The sequence below is a fragment of the Castor canadensis genome, chromosome 19 (genome assembly GCF_047511655.1).
Source record: "Castor canadensis chromosome 19, mCasCan1.hap1v2, whole genome shotgun sequence".
In the NCBI taxonomy this organism is placed as follows: domain Eukaryota; kingdom Metazoa; phylum Chordata; class Mammalia; order Rodentia; family Castoridae; genus Castor; species Castor canadensis.
In genome coordinates this window covers 15449125-15470024 of record NC_133404.1, presented here as the reverse complement: position 1 = coordinate 15470024, position 20900 = coordinate 15449125, and positions in this window count along the sequence as shown.

Sequence of the window (20900 nt, the reverse complement as noted above, 5' to 3'; positions counted from 1 at the left end):
ACATTGTGAATTCTGATTGCTGTTTGAAAGAGTACTGCCTACTTCTCAGTGTTTTCCTGGATGAGCAACATCACCTTTGTGTTCAGTCACCCTATTCAAGTGAATGGGAGAAGCACTGCAGCTCTTGTAAGAGAAGCATAAATGTTACAAGCAACAGGGCCTTGCACCTTGTTAAGCACGGTGAACTGAGTTAGCTTTTGAAAGGAACACTGCCCAACTGTCAGCTTTTTCATAGGTGAGCATCGTCAATTTGTGCAAAATCACTGCATACAAGTAAAAGGGAGAAAAGCTGCAGATTTGTAAGAGAATCCTTCATGTTAGAAACAAGAGGGTCTAGCAACTTGGTTAATATTGGGATTTCAGTTTGCTGTTTAAAAGAGTACTGCCTACTTCTCAGTGTTTTCCTGGATGAGCAACATCAACTTTATGTTCAATCTACCTTTTCAAGTGAATGGGAGAAGCACTGCAGCTCTTGTAAGAGAAGCTTTAATATCAAAATCAAGAGGGTCCTGCACCTTGTTAAGCATGGGGAACTGCGTTTATTTTAAAGAGGAACGCAGCCTAACTTTCACTGTTTTCATGGGTGAGAACAAAAACTTGGTGCAAAATCACTGCCTTAAATTAAATGGGAGAAAAACTGCAGCTTTTGTAAGAGAATCCTTAATGTTAGAAACAAGAGCGTCTAGAAACTTGGTTTATATTGTGAATTCAGTTTGCTCTTTGAAGGAGTACTGTGTAACTCTCAGTGTTTTCCTGGATGAGGAACATCACCTTTCTGCTGAATCACCCCATTCAAGTGAATGGGAGAAGCACTGCAGCTCTGCAAGAGCAGCATTAGGGTTACAAGCAAGAGGGCCTTTCACCTTGTTTTCCATGGTGAACTGAGGTAGCATTTGAAAAGAACGCTTGCTGACTGTCAGCGTTTTCAATGTGAAGCACATCAACTTTGTGCCAAACAGCCTCTTTCAAGTGAATGGAGAAAATCTGTAGCTTTTCTAAGAAAACAATTAATGTTAGAAGGAAGATGATTTCGCAGCATGTTTAGGTTTGAGAATTCAGTGTGCTGTTTAAGGCAATACGCTCTCCCTCTCAGTGTTTCCATGGGTGAGGAACACCATCTTTGTGCATATTGAGAGCATACAAGTGAATGGGATAAAAACTGCAGTTTCTTAGCAGAATACTTTTAAGTTATAAACAAGATGGTCTAGCAACTTGGATAATATTGTGAATTCAGTTTGCTGTTTAAAGGAGTACTGAATACTTCTCAGTGTTTTCCTGGATCAGCAAACTCACCTTTCTGCTGAATGTCCCCATTCAAGTGAAAGGGAGAAGCACTGCAGCTCTTGTAAGAGATGCATAAGTGTTACAAGCAAGAGGGCCTTGCACCTTGTTAAGCATGGTGAACTGAGTTAGCTTTTGAAAAGAACGCTGCCCAACTGTCAGCGTTTTCATGGGTGAGGATCGTCAACTTTGTGCAAAATCACCGCATACAAGTAAATGAGAGAAAAACTGCAGTGTTTTAAGAGAATCCTTTTATGTTAGAAACAGGAGGGTCTAGCAACTTGGTTAATGTTGTGAATTCAGTTTGCCATTTAAAAGAGTACTGCCTACTTCTCAGTGTTTTCCTGGATGAGTAACATCACCTTTGTGTTCAATCACCCTATTCAATTGAATGGGAGAAGCACTGCAGCTCTTGTAAGAGAAGCATAAATGTTACAAGCAAGAGGGCCTTGCACCTTGTTAAGCATGGTGAACTGAGTTAGCTTTTGAAAGGAAAACTGCCCAACTGTCAGCGTTTTCATGGGTGAACATCGTCACCTTTGTGCAAAATCACTGCATACAAGTAAAAGGGAGAAAAGCTGCAGATTTGTAAGAGAATCCTTCATGTTAGAAACAAGAGGGTCTAGCAAGCTGGTTAGTATGGTGAATTCAGTTTGCTCTTTAAAGGAGTACTGAATACCTCTTTGTGTTTTCCTGGATCAGCAACATCACCTTTGTGTCAATCACCCTATTGAAGTGAAAGGTAGAAGCACGGCATCTCTTCTAAGAGAAAGATTAATTTTACAAGCAAGAGGGTCTTGTACCTTGTTAAGCGTGGTGAACTGAGTTAGCTTTTGAAAGGAATGCTGCCCAACTGTCAGCGTTTTCATTGGTGAAGATCATCAACTTTGTGCCAAATCACTGCCTCGAGTAAAAGGGAGAAAAACTGCAGGTTTGTAAGAGAATCCTTCATGTTAGAAACAAGAGGGTATAGCAACTTGGTTAATATTTTGAATTCAGTTTGCTCTTTAAAGGAGTACTGCTTAACTCTCAGTGTTTTCCTGGATGACCAACCTCCCCTTTCTGCTGAATCTCCCCATTCATGTGAAATGGAGAAGCACTTCAGCTCTTGTAAGAGAAGGATTAATTTTACAAGCAAGAGGGTCTTGCGCCTTGTTAAGCATGGTGAACTGAGTTAGCTTTTCAAAAGAACGCCGCCCAACTGTCAGCGTTTTCATGGGTGAGGATCGTCAACTTTGTGCAAAATCACTGCATACAAGTAAATGGGAGAAAAACTGCTGTTTTTTTAGAGAATCCTTTTATGTTAGAAAGAAGAGGGTCTAGCAATTTGGTTAATATTGTGAATTCAGTTTGCTGTTTGAAAGAGTACTGCCTACTTCTCAGTGTTTTCCTGGATGAGCAACATCACCTTTGTGTTCGGTCACAGTATTCAAGTGAAAGGGAGAAGCACTTCAGCTCTTGTAAGAGAAGCATAAGTGTTACAAGCAAGAGGGCATTGCACCTTGTTAAGCATGGTGAACTGAGTTAGCTTTTGAAAAGAACGCTGCCCAACTGTCAGCGTTTTCATGGGTGAGGATCGTCAACTTTGTGCAAAATCACTGCCTCGAGTAAAAGGGAGAAAAACTGCAGGTTTGTAAGAGAATCCTTCATGTTAGAAAGAAGAGGGTCTAGCAACTTGGTTAATATTGTGAATTCAATTTGCTCTTTCAAGGGGTACTGCGTAACTCTCAGTGTTTTCCTGGATGACCAACCTCAACTTTCTGCTGAATCTCCCCATTCATGTGAAAGGGAGAAGCACTTCAGCTCTTTTAAGAGAAGGAGTAATTTTACAAGCAAGAGGGTCTTGCACCTTGTTAAGCATGGTGTACTGAATTAGCTTTTCAAAAGAACGCTGCCCAACTGTCAGCGTTTTCATGGGTGAGGATCGTCAACTTTGTGCCAAATCACTGCCTCAAGTAAAAGGGAGAAAAATTGCAGGTTTGTAAGAGAATCCTTCATGTTAGAAACAAGATGGTCTAGCAAGTTGGATAATATTGTGAATTCATTTTGCTGTTTAAAGGAGTACTGAATGCTTCTCAGTGTTTTCCTGGATCAGCAAACTCACCTTTCTGCTGAAAGTCCCCATTCAAGTGAAAGGGAGAAGCACTTCAGCTCTTGTAAGAGAAGCATAAGTGTTACAAGCAAGAGGGCCTTGCACCTTGTTAAGCATGGTGAACTGAGTTAGCTTTTGAAAAGAACGCTGCCCAACTGTCAGCGTTTTCATGGGTGAGGATCGTCAACTTTGTGCAAAATCGCTGCCTCGAGTAAAAGGGAGAAAAACTGCAGGTTTGTAAGAGAATCCTTCATGTTAGAAAGAAGAGGGTCTAGCAACTTGGTTAATATTGTGAATTCAATTTGCTCTTTCAAGGGGTACTGCGTAACTCTCATTGTTTTCCTGGATGACCAACCTCAACTTTTTGCTGAATCTCCCCATTCATGTGAAAGGGAGAAGCACTTCAGCTCTTTTAAGAGAAGGAGTAATTTTACAAGCAAGAGGGTCTTGCACCTTGTTAAGCATGGTGTACTGAATTAGCTTTTCAAAAGAACGCTGCCCAACTGTCAGCGTTTTCATGGGTGAGGATCATCAACTTTGTGCCAAATCACTGCCTCAAGTAAAAGGGAGAAAAATTGCAGGTTTGTAAGAGAATCCTTCATGTTAGAAACAAGATGGTCTAGCAACTTGGATAATATTGTGAATTCAGTTTGCTCTTTAAAGGAGTACTGCGTAACTCTCAGTGTTTTCCGGGATGACCAACCTCACCTTTCTGCTGAATCTCCACATTCATGTGAAAGGAAGAAGCACTTCAGCTCTTGTAAGAGAAGCATAAGTGTTACAAGCAAGAGGGCCTTGCACCTTGTTAAGCATGGTGAACTTAGTTAGCTTTTGAAAAGAACGCTGCCCAACTGTCAGCGTTTTCATGGGTGAGGATCGTCAACTTTGTGCAAAATCACCGCATACAAGTAAATGGGAGAAAAACTGCAGTTTTTTAAGAGAATCCTTTTAAGTTAGAATGAAGTGGGTATAGCAACTTGGTTAATATTGTGAATTCAGCTTGCTGTTTGAAAGAGTACTGCCTACTTCTCAGTGTTTTCCTGGATGAGCAACATCACCTTTGTGTTCAGTCACCCTATTCAAGTGAATGGGAGAAGCACTGCAGCTCTTGTAAGAGAAGCATAAATGTTACAAGCAACAGGGCCTTGCACCTTGTTAAGCACGGTGAACTGAGTTAGCTTTTGAAAGGAACACTGCCCAACTGTCAGCTTTTTCATAGGTGAGCATCGTCAATTTGTGCAAAATCACTGCATACAAGTAAAAGGGAGAAAAGCTGCAGATTTGTAAGAGAATCCTTCATGTTAGAAACAAGAGGGTCTAGCAACTTGGTTAATATTGGGATTTCAGTTTGCTGTTTAAAAGAGTACTGCCTACTTCTCAGTGTTTTCCTGGATGAGCAACATCAACTTTATGTTCAATCTACCTTTTCAAGTGAATGGGAGAAGCACTGCAGCTCTTGTAAGAGAAGCTTTAATATTAAAATCAAGAGGGTCCTGCACCTTGTTAAGCATGGGGAACTGCGTTTATTTTAAAGAGGAACGCAGCCTAACTTTCACTGTTTTCATGGGTGAGAACAAAAACTTGGTGCAAAATCACTGCCTTAAATTAAATGGGAGAAAAACTGCAGCTTTTGTAAGAGAATCCTTAATGTTAGAAACAAGAGCGTCTAGAAACTTGGTTTATATTGTGAATTCAGTTTGCTCTTTGAAGGAGTACTGTGTAACTCTCAGTGTTTTCCTGGATGAGGAACATCACCTTTCTGCTGAATCACCCCATTCAAGTGAATGGGAGAAGCACTGCAGCTCTGCAAGAGCAGCATTAGGGTTACAAGCAAGAGGGCCTTTCACCTTGTTTTCCATGGTGAACTGAGGTAGCATTTGAAAAGAACGCTTGCTGACTGTCAGCGTTTTCAATGTGAAGCACATCAACTTTGTGCCAAACAGCCTCTTTCAAGTGAATGGAGAAAATCTGTAGCTTTTCTAAGGAAACAATTAATGTTAGAAGCAAGATGATTTAGCAGCATGTTTAGGTTTGAGAATTGAGTGTGCCGTTTAAGGCAATACGCTCTCCCTCTCAGTGTTTGCATGGGTGAGGAACATCATCTTTGTGCATATTGAGAGCATACAAGTGAATGGGATAAAAACTGCAGTTTCTTAGCAGAATACTTTTAAGTTATAAACAAGATGGTCTAGCAACTTGGATAATATTGTGAATTCAGTTTGCTGTTTAAAGGAGTACTGAATACTTCTCAGTGTTTTCCTGGATCAGCAAACTCACCTTTCTGCTGAATGTCCCCATTCAAGTGAAAGGGAGAAGCACTGCAGCTCTTGTAAGAGAAGCATAAGTGTTACAAGCAAGAGGGCCTTGCACCTTGTTAAGCATGGTGAACTGAGTTAGCTTTTGAAAAGAACGCTGCCCAACTGTCAGCGTTTTCATGGGTGAGGATCGTCAACTTTGTGCAAAATCACCGCATACAAGTAAATGAGAGAAAAACTGCAGTGTTTTAAGAGAATCCTTTTATGTTAGAAACAAGAGGGTCTAGCAACTTGGTTAATGTTGTGAATTCAGTTTGCCGTTTAAAAGAGTACTGCCTACTTCTCAGTGTTTTCCTGGATGAGCAACATCACCTTTGTGTTCAATCACCCTATTCAATTGAATGGGAGAAGCACTGCAGCTCTTGTAAGAGAAGCATAAATGTTACAAGCAAGAGGGCCTTGCACCTTGTTAAGCATGGTGAACTGAGTTAGCTTTTGAAAGGAAAACTGCCCAACTGTCAGCGTTTTCATGGGTGAACATCGTCACCTTTGTGCAAAATCACTGCATACAAGTAAAAGGGAGAAAAGCTGCAGATTTGTAAGAGAATCCTTCATGTTAGAAACAAGAGGGTCTAGCAAGCTGGTTAGTATGGTGAATTCAGTTTGCTCTTTAAAGGAGTACTGAATACCTCTTTGTGTTTTCCTGGATCAGCAACATCACCTTTGTGTCAATCACCCTATTGAAGTGAAAGGTAGAAGCACGGCATCTCTTCTAAGAGAAAGATTAATTTTACCACCAAGAGGGTCTTGTACCTTGTTAAGCGTGGTGAACTGAGTTAGCTTTTGAAAGGAATGCTGCCCAACTGTCAGCGTTTTCATGGGTGAGGATCGTCAACTTTGTGCAAAATCACTGCATACAAGTAAATGGGAGAAAAACTGCTGTTTTTTTAGAGAATCCTTTTATGTTAGAAAGAAGAGGGTCTAGCAATTTGGTTAATATTGTGAATTCAGTTTGCTGTTTGAAAGAGTACTGCCTACTTCTCAGTGTTTTCCTGGATGAGCAACATCACCTTTGTGTTCGGTCACAGTATTCAAGTGAAAGGGAGAAGCACTTCAACTCTTGTAAGAGAAGCATAAGTGTTACAAGCAAGAGGGCATTGCACCTTGTTAAGCATGGTGAACTGAGTTAGCTTTTGAAAAGAACGCTGCCCAACTGTCAGCGTTTTCATGGGTGAGGATCGTCAACTTTGTGCAAAATCGCTGCCTCGAGTAAAAGGGAGAAAAACTGCAGGTTTGTAAGAGAATCCTTCATGTTAGAAAGAAGAGGGTCTAGCAACTTGGTTAATATTGTGAATTCAATTTGCTCTTTCAAGGGGTACTGCGTAACTCTCATTGTTTTCCTGGATGACCAACCTCAACTTTTTGCTGAATCTCCCCATTCATGTGAAAGGGAGAAGCACTTCAGCTCTTTTAAGAGAAGGAGTAATTTTACAAGCAAGAGGGTCTTGCACCTTGTTAAGCATGGTGTACTGAATTAGCTTTTCAAAAGAACGCTGCCCAACTGTCAGCGTTTTCATGGGTGAGGATCGTCAACTTTGTGCCAAATCACTGCCTCAAGTAAAAGGGAGAAAAATTGCAGGTTTGTAAGAGAATCCTTCATGTTAGAAACAAGATGGTCTAGCAACTTGGATAATATTGTGAATTCAGTTTGCTCTTTAAAGGAGTACTGCGTAACTCTCAGTGTTTTCCGGGATGACCAACCTCACCTTTCTGCTGAATCTCCCCATTCATGTGAAAGGAAGAAGCACTTCAGCTCTTGTAAGAGAAGCATAAGTGTTACAAGCAAGAGGGCCTTGCACCTTGTTAAGCATGGTGAACTTAGTTAGCTTTTGAAAAGAACGCTGCCCAACTGTCAGCGTATTCATGGGTGAGGATCGTCAACTTTGTGCAAAATCACCGCATACAAGTAAATGGGAGAAAAACTGCAGTTTTTTAAGAGAATCCTTTTAAGTTAGAATGAAGTGGGTATAGCAACTTGGTTAATATTGTGAATTCAGCTTGCTGTTTGAAAGAGTACTGCCTACTTCTCAGTGTTTTCCTGGATGAGCAACATCACCTTTGTGTTCAGTCACCCTATTCAAGTGAATGGGAGAAGCACTGCAGCTCTTGTAAGAGAAGCATAAATGTTACAAGCAACAGGGCCTTGCACCTTGTTAAGCACGGTGAACTGAGTTAGCTTTTGAAAGGAACACTGCCCAACTGTCAGCTTTTTCATAGGTGAGCATCGTCAATTTGTGCAAAATCACTGCATACAAGTAAAAGGGAGAAAAGCTGCAGATTTGTAAGAGAATCCTTCATGTTAGAAACAAGAGGGTCTAGCAACTTGGTTAATATTGGGATTTCAGTTTGCTGTTTAAAAGAGTACTGCCTACTTCTCAGTGTTTTCCTGGATGAGCAACATCAACTTTATGTTCAATCTACCTTTTCAAGTGAATGGGAGAAGCACTGCGTCTCTTGTAAAGGAAAGATTAATTTTACAAGCAAGAGTGTCTTGTACCTTGTTAAGCATGGTGAACTGAGTTAGCTTTTGAAAGGAATGCTGCCCAACTGTCTGCGTTTTCATTGGTGAAGATCATCAACTTTGTGCCAAATCACTGCCTCAAGTAAAAGGGAGAAAAACTGCAGGTTTCTAAGAGAATCCTTCATGTTAGAAACAAGAGGGTCTAGCAACTTGGTTAATATTGTGAATTCAGTTTGCTCTTTCAAGGGGTACTGCGTAACTCTCAGTGTTTTCCTGGATGACCAACCTCACCTTTCTGCTGAATCTCCCCATTCATGTGAAAGGGAGAAGCACTTCAGCTCTTGTAAGAGAAGGATTAATTTTACAAGCAAGAGGGTCTTACACCTTGTTAAGCATGGTGTACTGACTTAGGTTTTCAAAAGAACGCTGCCCAACTGTCAGCGTTTTCATGGGTGAGGATCGTCAACTTTGTGCAAAATCACTGCATACAATGTGAGAAAAACTGCTGTTTTTTAAGAGAATCCTTTTATGTTAGAAAGAAGAGGGTCTAGCAACTTGGTTAATATTGTGAATTCAGTTTGCTGTTTGAAAGAGTACTGCCTACTTCTCAGTGTTTTCCTGGATGAGCAACATCACCTTTGTGTTCGGTCACCCTATTCAAGTGAATGGGACAAGCACTGAAGCTCTTGTAAGAGAAGCATAAATGTTACAAGCAAGAGGGCCTTGCACCTTGTTAAGCATGGTGAACTGAGTTAGCTTTTGAAAGGAACACTGCCCAACTGTCAGCGTTTTCATGGGTGAGGATCGTCAACTTTGTGCAAAATCACCGCATGCAAGTAAATGGGAGAAAAACTGCAGTTTTTTTAAGAGAATCCTTAATGGTAGAAACAAGAGCGTCTAGAAACATGGTTAATATTGTGAATTCAGTTTGCACTTTGAAGGAGTACTGTGTAACTCTCAGTGTTTTCCTGGATGAGGAATATCACCTTTCTGCTGAATCACCCCATTGAAGTGAATGGGAGAAGCACTGCAGCTCTGCAAGAGAAGCATTAGCGTTACAAGCAAGAGGGCCTTTCACCTTGTTTAGCATGGTGAACCGAGTTAGCATTTGAAAAGAACGCTTGCTGACTGTCAGCGTTTTCAAAGGTGAAGCACATCAACTTTGTGCCAAACAGCCTCTTTCAAGTGAATGGAGAAAAACTGTAGCTTTTCTAAGGAAACAATTAATGTTAGAAGCAAGATGATTTAGCAGCATGTTTAGGTTTGAGAATTGAGTGTGCCCTTTAAGGCAATACGCTCTCCCTCTCAGTGTTTCCATGGGTGAGGAACATCATCTTTGTGCATATTGAGAGCATACAAGTGAATGGGATAAAAACTGCAGTTTCTTAGCAGAATACTTTTAAGTTATAAACAAGATGGTCTATCAACTTGGATAATATTGTGAATTCAGTTTGCTGTTTAAAGGAGTACTGAATACTTCTCAGTGTTTTCCTGGATCAGCAAACTCACCTTTCTGCTGAATGTCCCCATTCAAGTGAAAGGGAGAAGCACTGCAGCTCTTGTAAGAGAAGCATAAGTGTTACAAGCAAGAGGGCCTTGCACCTTGTTAAGCATGGTGAACTGAGTTAGCTTTTGAAAAGAACGCTGCCCAACTGTCAGCGTTTTCATGGGTGAGGATCGTCAACTTTGTGCAAAATCACCGCATACAAGTAAATGAGAGAAAAACTGCAGTGTTTTAAGAGAATCCTTTTATGTTAGAAACAGGAGGGTCTAGCAACTTGGTTAATGTTGTGAATTCAGTTTGCCGTTTAAAAGAGTACTGCCTACTTCTCAGTGTTTTCCTGGATGAGCAACATCACCTTTGTGTTCAATCACCCTATTCAAGTGAATGGGAGAAGCACTGCAGCTCTTGTAAGAGAAGCATAAATGTTACAAGCAAGAGGGCCTTGCACCTTGTTAAGCATGGTGAACTGAGTTAGCTTTTGAAAGGAAAACTGCCCAACTGTCAGCGTTTTCATGGGTGAACATCGTCAACTTTGTTCAAAATCACTGCATACAAGTAAAAGGGAGAAAAGCTGCAGATTTGTAAGAGAATCCTTCATGTTAGAAACAAGAGGGTCTAGCAAGCTGGTTAGTATGGTGAATTCAGTTTGCTCTTTAAAGGAGTACTGAATACCTCTTTGTGTTTTCCTGGATTAGCAACATCACCTTTGTGTCAATCACCCTATTGAAGTGAAAGGTAGAAGCACTGCATCTCTTCTAAGAGAAAGATTAATTTTACAAGAAAGAGGGTCTTGTACCTTGTTAAGCGTGGTGAACTGAGTTAGCTTTTGAAAGGAATGCTGCCCAACTGTCAGCGTTTTCATTGGTGAAGATCATCAACTTAGTGCCAAATCACTGCCTCAGTAAAAGGGAGAAAAACTGCAGGTTTGTAAGAGAATCCTTCATGTTAGAAACAAGAGGGTCTAGCAACTTGGTTAATATTTTGAATTCAGTTTGCTCTTTAAAGAAGTACTGCTTAACTCTCAGTGTTTTCCGGGATGACCAACCTCACGTTAGTGCTGAATCTCCCCATTCATTTGAAAGGGAGAAGCACTTCAGCTCTTGTAAGAGAAGGATTAATTTTACAAGCAGGAGGGTCTTGCGCTTTGTTAAGCATGGTGAACTGAGTTAGCTTTTCAAAAGAACGCTGCCCAACTGTCAGCGTTTTCATGGGTGAGGATCGTCAACTTTGTGCAAAATCACTGCATACAAGTAAATGGGAGAAAAACTGCTGTTTTTTAAGAGAATCCTTTTATGTTAGAAAGAAGAGGGTCTAGCAACTTGGTTAATATTGTGAATTCAGTTTGCTGTTTGAAAGAGTACTGCCTACTTCTCAGTTTTTTCCTGGATGAGCAACATCACCTTTGTGTTCGGTCACCCTATTCAAGTGAATGGGAGAAGCACTGCAGTTCTTGTAAGAGAAGCATAAATGTTACAAGCAAGAGGGCCTTGCACCTTGTTAAGCATGGTGAACTGAGTTAGCTTTTGAAAGGAACACTGCCCAAATGTCAGCGTTTTCATGGGTGAGGATCGTCAACTTTGTGCAAAATCCCTGCATACAATAAAAGGGAGAAAAGCTGCAGATTTGTAAGAGAATCCTTCATGTTAGAAACAAGAGGGTCTAGCAAGCTGGTTAGTATGGTGAATTCAGTTTGCTCTTTAAAGGAGTACTGAATACCTCTTAGTGTTCTCCTGGAGGAGCAACATCACCTTTGTGTTCAGTCACCCTATTCAAGTGAATGGGAGAAGCACTGCAGCTCTTGTAAGAGAAGCATAAATGTTACAAGCAGGAGGGCCTTGCACCTTGTTACGCATGGTGAACTGAGTTAGCTTTTGAAAGGAAAACTGCCCAACTGTCAGCGTCTTCATGGGTGAGGATCGTCAACTTTGTGCAAAATCACCGCATACAAGTAAATGAGAGAAAAGCTGCAGTGTTTTAAGAGAATCCTTTTATGTTAGAAACAAGAGGGTCTAGAAACTTGGTTAATGTTGTGAATTCAGTTTGCCATTTAAAAGAGTACTGCCTACTTCTCAGTGTTTTCCTATATGAGCAAGATCACCTTTGTGTTCGGTCACCCTATTCAAGTGAAAGGGAGAAGCACTGCAGCTCTTGTAAGAGAAGCATAAATGTTACAAGCAAGAGGGCCTTGCACCTTGTTAAGCATGGTGAACTGAGTTAGCTTTTGAAAGGAAAACTGCCCAACTGTCAGCGTTTTCATGGGTGAACATCGTCACCTTTGTGCAAAATCACTCCATACAAGTAAAAGGGAGAAAAGCTGCAGATTTGTAAGAGAATCCTTCATGTTAGAAACAAGAGGGTCTAGCAAGCTGGTTAGTATGGTGAATTCAGTTTGCTCTTTAAAGGAGTACTGAATACCTCTTTGTGTTTTCCTGGAGGAGCAACATCACCTTTGTGTCAATCACCCTATTGAAGTGAAAGGTAGAAGCACTACATCTCTTCTAAGAGAAAGATTAATTTTACAAGAAAGAGGGTCTTGTACCTTGTTAAGCGTGGTGAACTGAGTTAGCTTTTGAAAGGAATGCTGCCCAACTGTTAGTGTTTTCATTGGTGAAGATCATCAACTTTGTGCCAAATCACTGCCTCAAGTAAAAGGGAGAAAAACTGCAGGTTTGTAATAGAATCCTTCATGTTAGAAACAAGAGGGTCTAGCAACTTGGTTAATATTTTGAATTCAGTTTGCTCTTTAAAGGAGTACTGCTTTTCTCTCAGTGTTTTCCGGGATGACCAACCTCACCTTTCTGCTGAATCTCCCCATTCATGTGAAAGGGAGAAGCACTTCAGCTCTTGTAAGAGAAAGATTAATTTTCCAAGCAAGAGGGTCTTGCACCTTGTTAAGCATGGTGAACTGAGTTAGCTTTTCAAAAGAACGCTGCCCAACTGTCAGCGTTTTCATGGGTGAGGATCGTCAACTTTGTGCAAAATCACTGCATACAAGTAAATGGGAGAAAAACTGCTGTTTTTTAAGAGAATCCATTTATGTTAGAAAGAAGAGGGTCTAGCAACTTGGTTAATATTGTGAATTCAGTTTGCTGTTTGAAAGAGTACTGCCTACTTCTCAGTGTTTTCCTGGATGAGCAACATCACCTTTGTGTTCGGTCACCCTATTCAAGAGAATGGGAGAAGGACTGCAGCTCTTCTAAGAGAAGCATAAATGTTACAAGCAACAGGGCCTTGCACCTTGTTAAGCATGATGAACTGAGTTAGCTTTTGAAAGGAACGCTGCCCAACTGTCAGCGTTTTCATGGGTGAGGATCGTCAACTTTGTGCCAAATCACTGCCTCAAGTAAAAGGGAGAAAAATTGCAGGTTTGTAAGAGAATCCTTCATGTTAGAAACAAGATGGACTAGCAACTTGGATAATATTGTGAATTCATTTTGCTGTTTAAAGGAGTACTGAATACTTCTCAGTGTTTTCCTGGATCAGCAAACTCACCTTTCTGCTGAAAGTCCCCATTCAAGTGAAAGGGAGAAGCACTTCAGCTCTTCTAAGAGAAGCATAAGTTTTACAAGCAAGAGGGCCTTGCACCTTGTTAACCATGGTGAACTGAGTTAGCTTTTGAAAAGAACGCTGCCCAACTGTCAGCGTTTTCATGGGTGAGGATCGTCAACTTTGTGCAAAATAACCGCATACAAGTAAATGGGAGAAAAACTGCTGTTTTTTAAGAGAATCCTTTTATGTTAGAAACTGGAGCGTCTAGCAACTTCGTTAATATGGTGAATTCAGTTTGCTGTGTAAAAGAGTACTGCCTACTTCTCCGTGTTTTCCTGGATGAGCAGCATCACCTTTGTGTTCAATCACCCTATTCAAGTGAATGGGAGAAGCACTGCAGTTCTTGTAAGAGAAGCATAAATGTTACAAGCAAGAGGGCCTTGCACCTTGTTAAGCATGGTGAACTGAGTTAGCTTTTGAAAGGAACACTGCCCAAATGTCAGCGTTTTCATGGGTGAGGATCGTCAACTTTGTGCAAAATCCCTGCATACAATAAAAGGGAGAAAAGCTGCAGATTTGTAAGAGAATCCTTCATGTTAGAAACAAGAGGGTCTAGCAAGCTGGTTAGTATGGTGAATTCAGTTTGCTCTTTAAAGGAGTACTGAATACCTCTTAGTGTTCTCCTGGAGGAGCAACATCACCTTTGTGTTCAGTCACCCTATTCAAGTGAATGGGAGAAGCACTGCAGCTCTTGTAAGAGAAGCATAAATGTTACAAGCAGGAGGGCCTTGCACCTTGTTACGCATGGTGAACTGAGTTAGCTTTTGAAAGGAAAACTGCCCAACTGTCAGCGTCTTCATGGGTGAGGATCGTCAACTTTGTGCAAAATCACCGCATACAAGTAAATGAGAGAAAAGCTGCAGTGTTTTAAGAGAATCCTTTTATGTTAGAAACAAGAGGGTCTAGAAACTTGGTTAATGTTGTGAATTCAGTTTGCCATTTAAAAGAGTACTGCCTACTTCTCAGTGTTTTCCTATATGAGCAAGATCACCTTTGTGTTCGGTCACCCTATTCAAGTGAAAGGGAGAAGCACTGCAGCTCTTGTAAGAGAAGCATAAATGTTACAAGCAAGAGGGCCTTGCACCTTGTTAAGCATGGTGAACTGAGTTAGCTTTTGAAAGGAAAACTGCCCAACTGTCAGCGTTTTCATGGGTGAACATCGTCACCTTTGTGCAAAATCACTCCATACAAGTAAAAGGGAGAAAAGCTGCAGATTTGTAAGAGAATCCTTCATGTTAGAAACAAGAGGGTCTAGCAAGCTGGTTAGTATGGTGAATTCAGTTTGCTCTTTAAAGGAGTACTGAATACCTCTTTGTGTTTTCCTGGAGGAGCAACATCACCTTTGTGTCAATCACCCTATTGAAGTGAAAGGTAGAAGCACTACATCTCTTCTAAGAGAAAGATTAATTTTACAAGAAAGAGGGTCTTGTACCTTGTTAAGCGTGGTGAACTGAGTTAGCTTTTGAAAGGAATGCTGCCCAACTGTTAGTGTTTTCATTGGTGAAGATCATCAACTTTGTGCCAAATCACTGCCTCAAGTAAAAGGGAGAAAAACTGCAGGTTGGTAATAGAATCCTTCATGTTAGAAACAAGAGGGTCTAGCAACTTGGTTAATATTTTGAATTCAGTTTGCTCTTTAAAGGAGTACTGCTTTTCTCTCAGTGTTTTCCGGGATGACCAACCTCACCTTTCTGCTGAATCTCCCCATTCATGTGAAAGGGAGAAGCACTTCAGCTCTTGTAAGAGAAAGATTAATTTTCCAAGCAAGAGGGTCTTGCACCTTGTTAAGCATGGTGAACTGAGTTAGCTTTTCAAAAGAACGCTGCCCAACTGTCAGCGTTTTCATGGGTGAGGATCGTCAACTTTGTGCAAAATCACTGCATACAAGTAAATGGGAGAAAAACTGCTGTTTTTTAAGAGAATCCATTTATGTTAGAAAGAAGAGGGTCTAGCAACTTGGTTAATATTGTGAATTCAGTTTGCTGTTTGAAAGAGTACTGCCTACTTCTCAGTGTTTTCCTGGATGAGCAACATCACCTTTGTGTTCGGTCACCCTATTCAAGAGAATGGGAGAAGGACTGCAGCTCTTCTAAGAGAAGCATAAATGTTACAAGCAACAGGGCCTTGCACCTTGTTAAGCATGATGAACTGAGTTAGCTTTTGAAAGGAACGCTGCCCAACTGTCAGCGTTTTCATGGGTGAGGATCGTCAACTTTGTGCCAAATCACTGCCTCAAGTAAAAGGGAGAAAAATTGCAGGTTTGTAAGAGAATCCTTCATGTTAGAAACAAGATGGACTAGCAACTTGGATAATATTGTGAATTCATTTTGCTGTTTAAAGGAGTACTGAATACTTCTCAGTGTTTTCCTGGATCAGCAAACTCACCTTTCTGCTGAAAGTCCCCATTCAAGTGAAAGGGAGAAGCACTTCAGCTCTTCTAAGAGAAGCATAAGTTTTACAAGCAAGAGGGCCTTGCACCTTGTTAACCATGGTGAACTGAGTTAGCTTTTGAAAAGAACGCTGCCCAACTGTCAGCGTTTTCATGGGTGAGGATCGTCAACTTTGTGCAAAATAACCGCATACAAGTAAATGGGAGAAAAACTGCTATTTTTTAAGAGAATCCTTTTATGTTAGAAACTGGAGCGTCTAGCAACTTCGTTAATATGGTGAATTCAGTTTGCTGTTTAAAAGAGTACTGCCTACTTCTCCGTGTTTTCCTGGATGAGCAGCATCACCTTTGTGTTCAATCACCCTATTCAAGTGAATGGGAGAAGCACTGCAGCTCTTGTAAGAGAAGCATAAATGTTACAAGCAAGAGGGCCTTGCAAATTGTTAAGCATGGTGAACTGAGTTAGCTTTTGAAAGGAACACTGCCCAAATGTCAGCGTTTTCATGGGTGAGGATCGTCAACTTTGTGCAAAATCACTGCATACAATAAAAGGGAGAAAAGCTGCAGATTTGTAAGAGAATCCTTCATGTTAGAAACAAGAGGGTCTAGCAAGCTGGTTAGTATGGTGAATTCAGTTTGCTCTTTAAAGGAGTACTGAATACCTCTTAGTGTTTTCCTGGAGGAGCAACATCAGCTTTGTGTCAATCACCCTATTGTAGTGAATGGTAGAAGCACTGCATCTCTTGTAAAGGAAAGATTAATTTTACAAGCAAGAGGGTCTTGTACCTTGTTAAGCATGGTGAACTGAGTTAGCTTTTGAAAGGAACACTGCCCAACTGTCAGCTTTTTCATAGGTGAGCATCGTCAATTTGTGCAAAATCACTGCATACAAGTAAAAGGGAAAAAAGCTGCAGATTTGTAAGAGAATCCTTCATGTTAGAAACAAGAGGGTCTAGCAACCTGGTTAGTATGGTGAATTCAGTTTGCTCTTTAAAGGAGTACTGAATAACTCTTTGTGTTTTCCTGGAGGAGCAACATCACCTTTGTGTCAATCACCCTATTGAAGTGAAAGGTAGAAGCACTGCATCTCTTGTAAGATAAAGATTAATTTTACAAGCAAGAGGGTCTTGTACCTTGTTAAGCATGGTGAACTGAGTTAGATTTTGAAAGGAATGCTGCCCAACTGTCGGCGTTTTCATTTGTGAAGATCATCAACTTTGTGCCAAATCACTGCCTCAAGTAAAAGGGAGAAAAACTGCAGGTTTCTAAGAGAATCCTTCATGTTAGAAACAAGAGGGTCTAGCAACTTGGTTAATATTGTGAATTCAGTTTGCTCTTTCAAGGGGTACTGCGTAACTCTCAGTGTTTTCCTGGATGACCAACCTCACCTTTCTGCTGAATCTCCCCATTCATGTGAAAGGGAGAAGCACTTCAGCTCTTGTAAGAGAAGGATTAATTTTACAAGCAAGAGGGTCTTGCACCTTGTTAAGCATGGTGTAATGACTTAGCTTTTCAAAAGAACGCTGCCCAACTGTCAGCGTTTTCATGGGTGAGGATCGTCAACTTTGTGCAAAATCACTGCATACAAGTAAATGGGAGAAAAACTGCTGTTTTTTAAGAGAATCCTTTTATGTTAGAATGAAGAGGGTATAGCAACTTGGTTAATATTGTCAATTCTGATTGCTGTTTGAAAGAGTACTGCCTACTTCTCAGTGTTTTCCTGGATGAGCAACATCACCTTTGTGTTCAGTCACCCTATTCAAGTGAATGGGAGAAGCACTGCAGCTCTTGTAAGAGAAGCATAAATGTTACAAGCAACAGGGCCTTGCACCTTGTTAAGCATGGTGAACTGAGTTAGCTTTTGAAAGGAACACTGCCCAACTGTCAGCGTTTTCATGGGTGAGGATCGTCAACTTTGTGCAAAATCACCGCATGCAAGTAAATGGGAGAAAAACTGCAGTTTTTTAAGAGAATCCTTAATGTTAGAAACAAGAGCGTCTAGAAACTTGGTTAATATTGTGAATTCAGTTTGCACTTTGAAGGACTACTGTGTAACTCTCAGTGTTTTCCTGGATGAGGAATATCACCTTTCTGCTGAATCACCCCATTCAAGTGAATGGGAGAAGCACTGCAGCTCTGCAAGAGAAGCATTAGCTTTACAAGCAAGAGGGCCTTTCACCTTGTTTAGCATGGTGAACCGAGTTAGAATTTGAAAAGAACGCTTGCTGACTGTCAGTGTTTTCAAAGGTGAAGCACATCAACTTTGTGCCAAACAGCCTCTTTCAAGTGAATGGAGAAAAACTGTAGCTTTTCTAAGGAAACAATTAATGTTAGAAGCAAGATGATTTAGCAGCATGTTTAGGTTTGAGAATTGAGTGTGCCGTTTAAGGCAATAGGCTCTCCCTCTTAGTGTTTCCATGGGTGAGGAACATCATCTTTCTGCGTATTGAGAGCATACAAGAGAATGGGATAAAAACTGCATTTTCTTAGCAGAATACTTTTAAGTTATAAACAAGATGGTCTAGCAACTTGGATAATATTGTGAATTCAGTTTGCTGTTTAAAGGAGTACTGAATACTTCTCAGTGTTTTCCTGGATCAGCAAACAGACCTTTCTGCTGAATGTCCCCATTCAAGTGAAAGGGAGAAGCACTGCAGCTCTTGTAAGAGAAACATAAGTGTTACAAGCAAGAGGGCCTTGCACCTTGTTAAGCATGATGAACTGAGTTAGCTTTTGAAAAGAACGCTGCCCAACTGTCAGCGTTTTCATGGGTGAGGATCGTCAACTTTGTGCAAAATCACCGCATACAAGTAAATGAGAGAAAAACTGCAGTGTTTTAAGAGAATCCTTTTATGTTAGAAACAGGAGGGTCTACAACTTGGTTAATGTTGTGAATTCAGTTTGCCGTTTGAAAGAGTACTGCCTACTTCTCAGTGTTTTCCTGGATGTGCAACCTCACCTTTCTGCTGAATGTCCCCATTCAAGTGAAAGGGAGAAGCACTGCAGCTCTTGTAAGAGAAGCATAAATGTTACAAGCAAGAGGGCCTTGCACCTTGTTAAGCATGGTGAACTGAGTTAGCTTTTGAAAGGAACACTGCCCAACTGTCAGCTTTTTCATAGGTGAGCATCGTCAATTTGTGCAAAATCACTGCATACAAGTAAAAGGGAGAAAAGCTGCAGATTTGTAAGAGAATCCTTCATGTTAGAAACAAGAGGGTCTAGCAAGCTGGTTAGTATGGTGAATTCAGTTTGCTCTTTAAAGGAGTACTGAATACCTCTTTGTGTTTTCCTGGAGGAGGAACATCACCTTTGTGTCAATCACCCTATTGAAGTGAAAGGTAGAAGCACTGCATCTCTTCTAAGAGAAAGATTAATTTTACAAGAAAGAGGGTCTTGTACCTTGTTAAGCGTGGTGAACTGAGTTAGCTTTTGAAAGGAATGCTGCCCAACTGTCAGCGTTTTCATTGGTGAAGATCATCAACTTTGTGCCAAATCACTGCCTCAGTAAAAGGGAGAAAAACTGCAGGTTTGTAAGAGAATCCTTCATGTTAGAAACAAGAGGGTCTAGCAACTTGGTTAATATTTTGAATTCAGTTTGCTCTTTAAAGAAGTACTGCTTAACTCTCAGTGTTTTCCGGGATGACCAACCTCACGTTTATGCTGAATCTCCCCATTCATGTGAAAGGGAGAAGCACTTCAGCTCTTGTAAGAGAAGGATTAATTTTACAAGCAAGAGGGTCTTGCGCTTTGTTAAGCATGGTGAAATGAGTTAGCTTTTCAAAAGAACGCTGCCCAACTGTCAGCGTTTTCATGGGTGAGGATCGTCAACTTTGTGCAAAATCACTGCATACAAGTAAATGGGAGAAAAACTGCTGTTTTTTAAGAGAATCCTTTTATGTTAGAAAGAAGAGGGTCTAGCAACTTGGTTAATATTGTGAATTCAGTTTGCTGTTTGAAAGAGTACTGCCTACTTCTCAGTGTTTTCCTGGATGAGCAACATCACCTTTGTGTTCGGTCACCCTATTCAAGTGAATGGGAGAAGCACTGCAGTTCTTGTAAGAGAAGCATAAATGTTACAAGCAAGAGGGCCTTGCACCTTGTTAAGCATGGTGAACTGAGTTAGCTTTTGAAAGGAACACTGCCCAACTGTCAGCGTTTTCAAGGGTGAGGATCGTCAACTTTGTGCAAAATCACTGCCTCAAGTAAAAGGGAGAAAAACTGCAGGTTTGTTAGAGAATCCTAAATGTCAGAAACAAGAGGGTCTAGCAACTTGGTTAATATTGTGAATTCAATTTGCTCTTTAAAGGAGTACTGCGTAACTCTCAGTGTTTTTCGGGATGACCAACCTCACCTTTCTGCTGAATCTCCCCATTCATGTGAAAGGAAGAAGCACTTCAGCTCTTGTAAGAGAAGCATAAGTGTTACAAGCAAGAGGGCCTTGCACCTTGTTAAGCATGGTGAACTGAGTTAGCTTTTGAAAAGAACGCTGCCCAACTGTCAGCGTTTTCATGGGTGAGGATCGTCAACTTTGTGCAAAATCACCGCATACAAGTAAATGGGAGAAAAACTGCTGTTTTTTAAGAAAATCCTTTTATGTTAGAAACAGGAGCGTCTAGCAACTTGGTTAATATGGTGAATTCAGTTTGCTGTTTAAAAGAGTACTGCCTACTTCTCCGTGTTTTCCTGGATGAGCAGCATCACCTTTGTGTTCAATCAGCCTATTCAAGTGAATAGGAGAAGCACTGCAGCTCTTGTAAGAGAAGCATAAATGTTACAAGCAAGAGGGCCTTGCACCTTGTTAAGCATGGTGAACTGAGTTAGCTTTTGAAAGGAACACTGCCCAAATGTCAGCGTTTTCATGGGTGAGGATCGTCAACTTTGTGCAAAATCACTGCATACAATAAAAGGGAGAAAATCTACAGATTTGTAAGAGAATCCTTCATGTTAGAAACAAGAGGGTCTAGCAAGCTGGTTAGTATGGTGAATTCAGTTTGCTCTTTAAAGGAGTACTGAATACCTCTTAGTGTTTTCCTGGAGGAGCAACATCACCTTTGTGTCAATCACCCTATTGTAGTGAATGGTAGAAGCACTGCATCTCTTGTAAAGGAAAGATTAATTTTACAAGAAAGAGGGTCTTGTACCTTGTTAAGCGTGGTGAACTGAGTTAGCTTTTGAAAGGAATGCTGCCCAACTGTCAGCGTTTTCATTGGTGAAGATCATCAACTTTGTGCCAAATCACTGCCTCAGTAAAAGGGAGAAAAACTGCAGGTTTGTAAGAGAATCCTTCATGTTAGAAACAAGAGGGTCTA